The sequence below is a fragment of the Triturus cristatus genome, chromosome 6 (genome assembly GCF_964204655.1).
Source record: "Triturus cristatus chromosome 6, aTriCri1.1, whole genome shotgun sequence".
Classification (NCBI taxonomy): domain Eukaryota; kingdom Metazoa; phylum Chordata; class Amphibia; order Caudata; family Salamandridae; genus Triturus; species Triturus cristatus.
The window spans coordinates 1891767526-1891781052 of NC_140589.1; the positions used below are offsets into that span (position 1 = coordinate 1891767526).

At 46.2% G+C, this 13527-nt stretch overlaps 1 long non-coding RNA gene across 2 annotated transcripts in view; it reads right to left on the minus strand.

Annotated features, from left to right (window-relative positions):
* Nucleotides 1–13527, minus strand: part of LOC146822324 (uncharacterized) — an 87405-nt gene that overhangs the window by 58745 nt on the left and 15133 nt on the right. For both annotated transcript variants that reach the window (XR_014962831.1, XR_014962830.1), the window contains exon 2: nucleotides 6838–6984. This is a non-coding gene — a long non-coding RNA (uncharacterized LOC146822324). The remainder of the gene's footprint in view (nucleotides 1–6837; nucleotides 6985–13527) is intronic.

The following is a 13527-nucleotide window of genomic DNA, read 5'->3' on the forward strand; positions in this document are numbered from 1 at the left end:
CCTGTACCTGGCTCACTGGAACCGATCCAGATACTTGCAATACAGATTTCAATGCATATCCTGACTGCGCGTAGCAGAACCACCGCATTGACCTGCTTGTGGGAGTAAGAACTGGCACATCGGAACCAGCAATTTGCCTCCTGAGATCGATGCTTCGTACAGTGTACGCTGGTGCTGCAGCTTGTTGAGATTAATGCATACCCTTGAAAGCATTGAGAAATCTGGTGCATCACTTGACTCCTTTCAGATCTGGCACCAGTCTACGGAACCAATGCATCGCTATCACTCCGTGGATAAGACTGACAGATCTCCCTGTTGAGACCAGTAAAGGTACTTTATTCACCGAGGCCTGTGTGGGTCCGGCAATCAGCCGGTATTTATCACGGTCAGCCCGAATTTAGATCTTGCCCCTGTCCGGCGCGACCACAGAAACTTTGTTTTGCACATGCAATTTACCACCAATTCAAACCAGGTGGTAGATGGGTGCAAACTATAAAAGCAGGTCCAGAATGCACCACGGCTATCTACAACGGCTGCGCTGTACATGATAGCAAGGAGGATGTGCATACTGGCTGCTCAGCAGAGGAGGAGGCAGAGGCAAGAAAGGATTTTTTGCGCCAGACGGACCCTTTTCCAACAAACAGAAGAGGAATTGTATGACCAATGCAGGCTAAGTAGCACAGTCATCCTGGATATCAAAGACCTTTTAAAGCCACATTTAGAAAGCAGTACTTTGCGCAGCAATTCCATCCCCGCCCATTCGCAGGTGTTGTGCATGTTACACCTATTATCCAGTGCAAGTTGCCAGGATGTGATAGCTAATGCAAGAGGGGTGTCTCAAAGTAAGCTTTCACGTTTCTTCAGGAGAATCCTAAATGCCATGCTTATCTACATCCGCCACTACAAACCCCTGCCCAGGAATGCACAGGAAATACAACGTAAGAAACTGCAGTTTTACAGGATTGCCAATTAATTTCCCCCATGTCATAGAGGGAATAGATAAGACACATGTGGCCATATGTCCACCATCCCATATTGAATATCTATTTATGAACCTCAAAAATACCCATTCCGTGATCATTCAACTTCTATGCAATGCCTACAACATTATCTCTGATATAGTGCAACTATTTCCCGGAAGCACCCATGACTTCAACATGTTTAGGCACAGTGGAATTTACAGACAAAAGGGAAGAGGGGAGTTTGATGATGGATATTTATTAGGAACAGAAAGTACATGTCCAAACGAGTATGTAATTGCCCAATACACACAAAACATATGTTGCCTTACACTAATGTATGATTTACAGGTGACAATGCGTATGCCCTGCACCTATTGATTTTCACACCCTACCCCTTTCACCAACCAGAATGAGAGGAGATACGACACAGCGCATCGTCACACCAAAACTGTAATTGAGCGGACATTTGGGCTCCTGAAATCACGGTTTCGTTGCCTTCACAAAAGTGGGGGTGCTCGCCATACATTGCCTGTAAGATGGTAGCAACCTGTCCCACACTACACAACATTGCCTGTAGCAGAGGCCTACACATTGCAGTGCCAGAGTCTGAATCTGGCGATGAACAAACTGGACCCCTAGCTCAGCATCCAACAGAGGAGGGCAAATCAGTTGAGGGGAGGAGGCGCAGGGACAACATAATATATATTACTCTGCAATGTAAGTCATGCTAAGTTCAACATATTGAAAAAAAATACTTGCACAATAGTTTGAGTGATCAAAGTTAACAAACCTTTACTGCCAGGTGTTTCACTACTGTTGCATGATAATTTGGTTTGCACCTAAATGTACGTAATATTACATTAACATGTAGGTTGGTTACAACACCTACCTAAATAAAATATACAGGTATTCCAGCATCTGTACCCCTCATGTTTTCCTGTGACTATGTCTAGTATGGGACGTACCACCATGTGGAGGTGCCAAAGTATGGCTATTACTGCGTTGCAGACCTTATGCAACTGTGGCAGAGATGCTGCTGACACTTGACAATGCCTCTCTATTAGGTTTCCCTTCTACCATTCGAATTGCAACATGCACGCAGTATAGCTTCCACTGCAGTGGTAATTGGCCAAGTCTCCTCGCCACATACCCACTTAAGTGCCCCATTCCCACCTGTAGTGTCACAGTGCGCTTTGACAAGGCTGAGGTGGCATGTGCAAGCCTTCCAATGGAGTTATGGCACCCATGTGCAGAGCACTTCTCTTCTTTCTGCGCTCTGGTTGGTAGTGTCCTCTGCCATGTGTGTGCATAGTTTAGTTATGACTTCAGTGAGGTTGTCCATTTTAGTGGCCACTGTATCGAAGCCTACTGATATTGCATGGTGAATGTTATACAATTTACTGTTTACTAATTTCATTTCTTTGTGCTGCAGGCGCTGAATTTGGAGCATGGATGCCTCAAGACCCCCAAACAGCACTTCCTTTTCGGCATTTGAATGGGACACAGAACTTGGCTGTGCATAAGCTATATCACAGCACCGATGAGCATGCACTGCAGTACGGTGGTGTCGGGCCTGACACTTGCGGCTGGATTGGAGTGGGCGGCCAGATGTCATCCTCATATGATGGTGGCTGTGGAGGGAAAGAAGCACCGATGTTGTGGGCATGAGGTGGTGTGTGAAGGCTCTCCCTCAATCCTGGTTTTCCCTCCTCCATTCGAACCTGTTCTTCTCCTCACCTGTTGAGGATTCCATTTCTTCCTCAGGTGCATTATTTTGAGAATTTACATGCTATTACTTTTATTATATGGGGAGCCTAATTGTCAGCCTGACACTGACTGAACTGTGTCATTATTTGACTACAAGTCCCATGAACTTAATCAATCAATCAATAAATCAGGGAATTGTAAGCGCGCTACTTACCCATGAGGGTAACAAAGCACTGGGGGGGGGGGGGGGGGGGGGCAAGTCTTGATGGTCTTCCTGAAGGTGTTCAGGGAGGGGGCGCATCTGATGTCTGCTGGTAGCTTGTTCCATCTCTTGGCTGCAATGTGAGAGAAGGATCTTCCGCCTGCTCTGGCTCTGCGGATGCGCGGGGTTTCGGCCAGTGCGAAGATGGAAGATTGGAGGTTTCTTTTGGGTATGTGGAAGTTGATTCTGTCGTTGAGGTATTTGGGTCCGTTGTTGTGTAGGCATTTGTAGGCGTGAGTGAGGATTTTGAAAGTGACTCTTTTCTCCATGGGGAGCCAGTGGAGACTTCGTAGATGTTGGCTGATGTGTTTGTGGCGGGGGATGCCGAGGACGAGTCTGGCAGCAGTGTACTGTATTGTCTGGAGTTTGCGGAGTAGGGACTTGTTGATGCCGGCATTGAGTGTGTTTCCATAGTCCAGACTGCTGGTGATGAGTGCGTGGGTGACTGTCTTCCTTGACTCAGGAGGGATCCACTAGAAGGTCTTGCGGAGGATGCAGATGGTGTTGAAGCAGCTGGAGGTGACGGAATTGACCTTTCGGTTCATGGTGAGTGATGAGTAGAGTATGATGCCGAGATTCTTGGCATGGTCTGAGGGGGTAGGTGGGCTCCCGAGGGCAGTCGGCCACCAGGTGCTGTCCCATGCAGAAGGGGTGGTACCGAGGACGAGGACTTCTGTCTTCTCGGCGTTGAGCTACAGGCAGCTGTTGGTCATCCAGACTGCGATGTCTTGCATTCCTTTCTGGAAGTTGACTTTGGCAGTGGTGGGGTCTTTGGTGAGGGAGAGCATGAGCTGGGTGTAGTCCGCGTAGGATATGATGTTGAGGCCGTGTTGTCAGGCGATGGCTGCAAGAGGGGCCATGTAGATGTTGAAGAGCGCGGGGCTCAGGGATGAACCCTGTGGGACTCCGCAGGTGATTTTCGTGGGATCGGAGAGGAAGGGTGGGAGGTTGATCCTTTGGCTTCTTCCGGTGTGGAATGATCGGATCCAGTGCAGGGCTGCTCCTTGTATGCCTGCATCGTGTAGTCTAACGACTAGTGTGCGGTGTCAAAGGCCGCTGATAGGTCGAGTAGGATGAGGGCTGTGGAGTTGCCTTGGTCCAGGAGGGTGTGGATGTCGTCTGTGGCAGCGAGTAGGGCGGTCTCTGTGCTGTGGTTGCTTCGGAATCCCGATTGGGACAGGTCGAGGACGGCGTTCTCTTCAATGAATCGTGCCATCATATTCCTCTCTCAATAGTAGATAGAATTTATATCATTAAAATTGTTATTTTCAGACACTCTCATGTTACATAAATAAACTTAGTTTTAGAAAATGGCTGATAACTTTATTGATGTGGAGAAGTGAGTGGCCATGAGTTGCAAAGAAAAACCTTGCCTGCAGTTGGAGAAAGTCCTTCCTAGTTTAGAATTATATTTATATTACTTAGCAGCCTCATCTCAGATACTGCATTGACTTGTGATACTGGAAATGAATATGTCAATATAATACAATCCTCGTAAGGGTAATGGAGCGATGTATGGCTTACAGGGTTTCACTTGCAAATGTTTGAATCCTAAAAAATACAAAATATTACATTTCAGACTCGTTTGTCAAATAGGTGCTTTTATGGATTAGAAGGGCTATGACATATAGGCAGCAAGAAGCCTTATCACTGTGGAACAAACTTGAATACCCTGAAGAATTGTCTACCATGATACCAGAATGGGCCGAAAATTATGTATGGGAATTAAACAAATTACAGAATCAATAAAGTTTCATCACGTTAGAAGAAGTTAGACACAAATGTAATATTCACTTCACAAGTAGTTTCTCCAAGTGCCTGCAGTAGAGAAAGTATTTTCCGAGCAGTCAGGTTAGTGAGAGGGCGGAAGTCCTTCGGGAGACATTCTGTCGCTCACCTATTACAGGTTACATGGCAAGAACTTAGAAGACATTTGTAGCGCTTGAAGCTGGAAATCACAAAATAACCAAAGTAGCTCGGGAATCGGATCTAGGCTATCAGTTTTCCAAGAAAGAATCGGGGGGAGAACAACCAAAGATATAATATTTGTCTTTAAATTCTAACCCCCGCTGTATTCAGTATTTTTCAATACATGAGCTGTACGTAACTTCAGAGCAGATTAACAAATTGGCAGATCTTATTCCATCTACCTGCTCAAGATATTTCAATGAGATTAGGAACTGGAAGCATATGTTATGGGACCGTGTAAACATCAAGCCCTTTTGGAAGTCTGATGGGCATATTATCAACAAACAGCGATGATTATCGCTAAGCGCGTTTAGTGAGCTTTTCCTTATCACCATCCATCGCTGGATTTAATCAATGCGATATCTCGTTATTATCAACGCTTATCTCCAAGGCGATAATAAATCCAGCAATAGCGGGGAAGTGCGGGAATATCGCATGTAATCCAGCGATAAAAAGTCAGTGATAGGTAAATCCTTGCTAATACGACATGGTGTACTTAGCCTGACAATCCACCTACCATAGGATAATATAGCCAAGTCAGGAATTTTGCAGACAATAGATTCCAGCGTTTCAATGAGATTAGGAACTGGATGCATATGTTATGGGACTGTGTTAACATTAAGCCATTTTGGGAATCTGTGTTAAATGGCTGCCGCAAGTGGACAATATGTTTTAGCTCCGTTCCCTGTGTAGCATGTTGGGCATGCAACGGGAGCCTAGTGTAAGGGTTAAAAAAATAAATATGACGCTGTGTTTCACCTCATCAGTCGCTAGATCTCTCACAGCACAAAATGGAGATCGACAGCTTCTCGCATGTTTGAAGAATGGACACAGAAAATGAAGAAGTCACTGGAATTTGAAAGAATTGATTATAAGAGAATGGTTTATGCAAGCAATTTGAGAAGCGTTGGTGTTAGATCAAAGAGTGAATCTAAGGATGGACTACTGATGAATGTTTGTTGTCTGAACTGTTAGTTAACACATTTAATTCCCGGTGCAATATAAAATGAAGACTGTTCTTTTTTATTCCTGCTCTAATGAAATGCAGTGTAAGATGAATTCACTTCCCAATATAAAAATATCTACTGCTTCTCCCCACCTATGACTCTGTCCACTAATCTTGGATCTATCCTCTTTCACCTGACACCCTCCCATATCTCCTTCCACTAGGAATGCCTGAGTCCTTTTAGCCTGAGGATGCAGCTCCTATCAACTGCAGCCACTGAGGAGACAATGCAAGCATTGAAGAAAACAAAATCCACACTTAGCCTCCTTCCCACACAGCTAATGCCCTCATCAAAACACTTGCATTGATAAGACACTGTTCAGGCTGCGGGCACCAGTGTCCTTCTCCGTGCGCCCCAATATCCCCGTTCGACAAAGTCAGAGACTTTGCGACATCATCCTATCCCTACTGGCACCAAGCTGGACGGCGGATCCTGAAACAAGATCTTACAAAAACCTATATTCAGTTAAGTGAGTCTAAGGCTCAGCTCCTGCACAGCTCACACTGCCAATGACTGTAAACTCCTGCTGTGAGCCGCCTGGGCGCTACACAGTGGGTAATGAGAAGCACACACCCCTCCGGGCGGGCTCAGCTGGGGGTATAAATGAAGGGGATCTATGCTGCTCGGGCCAGTTCCAATGGTATCTCGGTGTTGTGTAGGGTGTATGTTTTTCCATCCAACATCAGGTAGGCCTCCCCTCATTGGCCCTCAGCATCCACCCACAAACAGGCCTTCAGCCTGTCTTCTCATTGGCCGGCCTGTCAGAGGAACGCAGAATAATGTTAATGTGCATGTATTTTAATTTACATATACACATGCATTGTCATACCATACGTCTCTCTCTCTCCATTTCCAGCCATGCATTTGGGCAAATTCCCAATGTATCTGAGTCTATTATGTTATGCAATAGACTAGGAGATTACCCACATACCTTGATAAGGCTTGGTGCACTTTTTTGTGCAGGCCCCGCAGCACTTTTCCTCTCCGGGACAGTTGCCGTCACTTAGGCACTTGTTGGGCTCTAATGGGTAGGTACATTTTGTGGTATTGTTTTCAGGGGGACACAAGCCCACTTTGTCTGTAACAGAAAAAGTTTCAATTAACACAACAGCAGTTATTTACTAATGGCTGCACAGGCGCTTCAGTGGTGCTGCTAAATTTTTCATTGCGTCTTTAGTCTTTAGGGTTTTAGAATGGTAAGTGTTTGATCCAGTGCTTTGGATCACTTTGCACGATCCTATTAAATAATCCCCCAAAAACACTACCTCTCTGTCAGGACAACACAAATTCATTCAAATCAGTCTTTTTCAAAACAACTGACGAGAAACTATTTACAAAAATATAATTTGAAGGAGGAAAAAAAACCTGCATGCTTTCTTTTTGTTATTTTCCAATCAAAATATATTGCTTAAGACACATGCTGCAAATTAGCGTGTCGCAGAAGAAGTTGCCCTGCGATCAATCAATCAAGCATTTGTAGAGCGCACTACTCACCCGTGAGGGTCTCAAAGCGCTGGGGGGGGGGGGGGGGGGCTGCTACTGCTCGAACAGCCAGGTCTTGAGGAAGCAAAAATAAAATTTCATGTGGCCCACATAATTGTCAAAGCGACCCTCATTTGACAACTTGAATGTTTACACTCTGCCATAAAATTGCAGCGGCCACAAGATATTTAGGAGCAAAAATACCTTAGGTGTGGATTTGAAGAAACTCAAAACACAATCAAGAATCTCTCAACCCTTCTCTGGAGCAGCCCCTCCCTGTGCTGCCCCTTTCCTGAAGGGATACAAAGTCACACTCATTATATATTCATACAAAACTGAAAATCTCTCATCCCCAGCTCCTGAGATCATAGTGATGATTTGAATCTCTCTTTCTGGGTACATTATCTCCTTCCTGATCTGATTCCTTTCCCTACTCTCTCCTCTAACCAAAGTCTGTTTCCTGCTCTGATCTTTATTCTTGTCTCTTTAGCACACTATGTTTCTGCCTTTCACCTTTAAATGTTTCATCTTTTTCTTCCTTCAGCTTTGATGCTGAACCAATCAAATATCTTTTCAAAGGCTCTCAACATCTCTCCTGATTTTGGGTGTAAGGCTAGTGCCAGTGTCGTACTTTACTTTCTCTGCCACCGCGTAGGGGACAAGGCCCTACCCCTGTCCATCTTTGTATTAGCGAACCGCAAATGGTAAATGCGGCATGTACGAGTGCTTTACTCGTCGTTCTAGCCCTGAATGCACTGCGTACACGTTATTCTGCTGCACTACGCGGGTTCCATTTTGGAAGCAGTGGCCATCTTGTCATTGCCCTCACATAGGCTATAATGGAGCAAATACGGGCCTCACAGTACATGTGCTTTCCCGTGACTTCTCTGTGACCTGGGCAGCTGGCTCTGCTGCCCCGGGTCAAACTGGTCTCACGAGCTCCCCTTCCTCCGTCCACCTGTGATTAGCATCAGGGCTCGACCCATCATAAAACCCTTCTCATCCTCCACAAACCCCCGGCTAATCTCTTCCACACCTGCTTGTTCCTGCTTTATGACTTGTTTCCCAAAACAGGAGATGCTCATGTTTATTGGGGGGTCTGCTTACATCTAACGTGGGATCTGAACCTTATTGTGTAAATCATTGTGAGTTGGCCGAACTGGAATGTGGGATGGTCATCATGACTCTGCCTTTTCTTTGTAACATATCCTCGTATATTGCCGTATCATAAAACCCAGGAATGTATGCTTGAGGCCGGAAAAGGCCTATTTAATGCGAAGTCCGTTTCCATGATTTTCAGCAGTCTCCTGAGAACATACACGCTGTTGTACTTCTAGGATACCTGTCATTGGTCTGCAGCCAATAAACGATTCTTTGACTTCACCCAGAAGACTCTGTGTTTCTGTTGGTCCGGAACAGGGTGAAACCCAGAAGTCATAGGGTGTGTGCCCCTGCACCGCTGGGACTAAAATACCCAGTACTTCACCAGCCTTTGTTCTGTATTGGATTAAGGTGCCTCTGAATCTACAATAGTTCTGATCGGTACAACTGCCCGATTGAAGATTGAAACAAATATATTCGAATGTTCGAAAATAGTAAAATGTGTTTTAGTAATTAATCATGAATCACTATTTGGAAGGGGCAGGTTTAGGGCGTCTCGTCCAGATCGTGACTGGTTAAAGTATATATCAATGTTATGCTATCGACATTCGGTCCCAAAACATTGAAATTCTACTGTCACAACAGAGGGCGTGTGTTAGACCTGGTAATCCTTAGGGTGGTTTTCCCCCAATATTTGTGCTTTTTACCTCCTCATTTTGCTGAATCTTTTTGTTGGTCTTAGGACTCTGAACCCTTTCCCACTGCTGATCAGTGCTAAAGTGCATGTGCTTCTTCCCTAAACATGTGTGTAATTGGTGTATACCTGATTAACATATTTAATTCACTTCAAATTCCCATGTTAAGTTATACACCATATACCCAGGGCCTGTACGTTAAATGCTACTAGGGTGCTGCAGCACTGTTGTGCCACCCACAGAGGCAGTCTTTCAAACCTGTCTCTGGTCTGCCACTACAAAGGCTATGTCTGCAGTTTACTGCCACTTCGACTTGCCATTTAAATCTTCTCACCAACCCTTAAACTTCCCTTTCATTATATATAAATCAACCCTAAGACAGACCTTACATAGTCCAAAGGGCAGAGTGCTATGTAAATAAAAGGAAGGACATGTAATGCTACGTTTTGCATGTCCTGGTAGAGACAAAGAGCTAAATTCATTTTTCACTACTATGAGGCCTATTCCTCTCATGCGTTAGCATTGGGAATTCCTTACTACATTTTTAAGATGTAATTCCTAATCAGAGAGACGTAGCTTTTTCATGTTTCATATCTTTGGAATGGTGATGATAAATCTTCATTAATGGCTAAGGTGGATTTAACTTTACTGTTTTAGAAATGGCACATTAAGAAAGATGACATTTCTCTGCACTATACTGTTTTATGTACCTGACAGGCTGTCTCAAAAACACATCTGGGGGGTGGGGGAATGACAGCTACACTTTGTGCATTCCCTTTAGACAGTCAAAAACATAGGAAGGATAGGTGTGTCTGAGTATCCCTCTGCATACATTTGCATTCTGATGGCCAATTCAATTCGAAGAGTCTTTATTTATCGATAATTCATCATAAAAAGATAATTTACAGAATGTAAAAGAATATAAGCAAGATATTTTGTCTTTAAAAATTATTACAACATAATACAAAATGTTAAAATCGCAAAGATCCAGGGTACAATAATTCTATTGCCTTCTGATGGCATTGCCTGGGTATGATGGAAGAGAGGGGCTAACATGTCACTTTACTCAACTTTGTCCCCACACAAAGGGCTGATTTAGCCCCCATAGATAGCCTGGCAAACAGAGCCAAGAAGAACCTCTGCACATCAGAGAACTGCTTTGAAGTCACCCCCACATCAAAGGCACATTTGGGTGTAAGTACTGGGACTCTGATCCCCTCAAATCAGACACTGGTGTAACTGAAACTGCCAGAGGAGCTGCTAAACTGCTTAAAGCACTCAACTGGACTGCTGATTTGGAAGGCCGGCTTTTCCATTTGTTGCCCTGCTGCCAGCTGTTACCTGACTTTGCTGAAGGAGAGCTGGACTCCAAGTGCTCTCCAAGGGCCTTTCCGCTTGCTTCCTGTTGCTTGAGACTCTGGAATATGCAGTCTCCATAAAGTACAAGTTACTTACCTTCGGTAACGATGTATCTGTTAGAGACGTAGTCTACCCACAGATTCCTTAACTTAGAATTATCCTCAGGCGTCAGACTGGATTCGGAATTTTTTTTGCAGCAGCACCTCTGCGCGCCACATGACCCTGCCCTGCCGCCGTCCACGGACGTGACATCACCGAGGTCATATAAGTCCCTCCAGGCGCACTGACGTCAGTTTTCTTCGGAGACAAATCCGTAGAACAAAGAAATCGGATGATGCATATCATCATCATAAAGGACAGTGTCAGACACTAAATACCAATAGACCAAGAAGTAAAGGCAGAGCATCGCTCTGAGAAACAGACCCCCCTAATCGAAGCAGAGACCCTCCCCAGAGGCTAAGTAACAAGTGAAGAATGTCCAGACAGACAACAGAAAGACTGCCATTACAACGCAGAATTGTGCCGGCCAACAAGGGTGGAGCACAGGAAGAACAACAATCCACTGAGAGATGATATTACAAGGAATGGCGCTTTACCCTTTAGAGATTGAAGGGCTGAGACACAGCCCAACAGATCCCAAAGAAGGCGACTGCAGAGCAGACAAGAAACCCTAAACCGATGGAGGAGGTGGGAGGGAGGGAATGAATAGGAGAAGACCCCACACTGGAAGGACCAGAGTGGAGGAATACAGAGAAAAGGACAAATAAATCCCCTGTGAAGGCGAAGCGAAAAGCACCACTCTACCGGAAGAGAAGCCACCCAGAGGGAGGCGAATAAGGAAGACAAAGTCTAAGAGGGGCGCACCAACTGGAGCACTCTGGATGAAGACTAGTGCCAACTGAAAGGAGGCAAGGTGGAGAACCCCACCTGGAAAGGTCCTCGCAGAATGGGGAGGATGGGTGGGCGTTAAAGAATCTGCGGCGAGACAACGTCTCCACCGGATATATCGTTACCGAAGGTAAGTAACTCGTACATCTGATAGAGACATCTAGCCGCAGATTTCTTAACTTAGAATAGATACCACAACCATACCCCAAGGGGGGAGGTGGGTCTGCGACAGAACAACAAAAAGTGCCAGAGAGCACTGAGCCGGCAACAGGGTGATGGACTATGAGTAAAGCTGTGGCGGTGCAGCTAATCAGCAGGCAAACCTGCTCGGAAGAGCAAAAGACAATTGGAGGCAAAGGCACCACGAGACGACCCGAAGGGTGCGAGACCACACCCGTGTGAATATGGGATGGAATAAAGGCACTAAGCCATATCCCGAATGGGAGAGAGAGTTCATAATGAAGATAGGAAGACGAACTACTCCCAGAGCCCAATGGTGCGCTAAGTTGGCACCAACCAAGATCTAGAGGACAATATGGAGTGACATAATCAGAGCCTACCCGGCGGGCCTAAGCACGGGAGGCCGGACAGGCAGCAGCCAGGAGGCAAATTGCAAGAGGCAGGAACTGAGCAACGTACCAGAAGCACAGGAGTGAAACATAAGACATGCCAAGTGCAAAACTCAGTCACAAGAAAGCGTAGTTAAGACAAGTATGGAACTGCCCAACAAGGCATCTTGAAGGAAAAGGGGAAGAACCCACAAAGGGAAACAGAGATGCAGGGTGCAGCACCCGAGACAACCCTCAGAAGTGGACTGTCCCACAGGCACACCAAACACTGATAAGGGTGACACCCAAAGGAAAAAAGACACATCTGAAGGGTGTGTCATCGGAGGCACCGAAGGTGCCTATAGGAACTGTGAATAAGGGCACGCAGACCTGTGGAGAACAACATCAGATCCCCGGAACCACCACCTCCGACCAGGAGGAGAAATGCACCCCCACAGAAGAGAGGGACTGTTTAGTACATGAACGGGACAGACAAGACCCCCAAGAAGAAGAGCATCCAGAAGAGGAGGCTCACGCTAGGGAGCGGAACCATGGGAACCGTTGTCGCCGAAGCAGCATGAAAAGGCATCAAAGTGTACTATAAAACGTGCAAAGGAAAAACACCGCCGTGCAGAACAATGGCAAACCTGAGGACAAGGCACCCAACTGCTCCCCGAAAAATGGGGATACAGGACCAGACATCACAGAGCGAAGATAGGCAGAGTCGTTAAAAAGGGTACCCAGTGGTCAGGAACATTCGGTTATATATAGAAAGGGCGAGCCACGAGACCAACGCAGCTGTGAGCGCTATAACAGGAACCCACCTAATGCACCGGTGGCAGGGTTGCAGCCTCGGAAGAAGCAGGTTTAAGAACACAGAAAAGAGTTGGTAACAAGGAAAAACCTCTAGAAGAGGAGCATGAGAGAAACAAACTAGGCGCAAGCAGGGTGAGACCTGTGGAATGTGGGAGGCAGTGCCAGAAGGCACAACATGGAAAACCTCCCAAACGTCAAGATAATGACGCCAGGAGACGGGGGAGCCCAAAGGGACGTCCACGCCCACCAGGCACGGAGCAGAGCTACACAATAGCATTCAGGTACCCCACCTGGGGTATATCACGCCCCTCAGAAAAAAACAGGGGACCACCTCTTAGGGTAAACCACAGTCAGTGGTCAAGACACGAACAACCTGTGGAACACTGCCACAGTCGGCTTACTGTCAGCCCAAAACGCACAGTCCAATTTGTGACACTGAATGAAGGTTACAAAAAGAAAGGGGGGGTAACCACCCCAGGATAGGATGACCTGAGACCTGCCAAGTACATGCCTATGATGGAGGGCGAAAGCCGGCAAGGAGGCGCTGAACAGCTGAGTCGGTGTGGGTATTAAACAAAAGGACCCCATCAAAAGGCAGGTCAACACGGTGCTCCCGAATATTCTCCGGGAAGACCCCATCCGCAACCAAGCATGTAGTCATAGTGCAACAGAACCGGTCATAGCCCGGCCTAAGGAGTCTGAGGTATCCAGGGACGACCAGATAGTAAATTC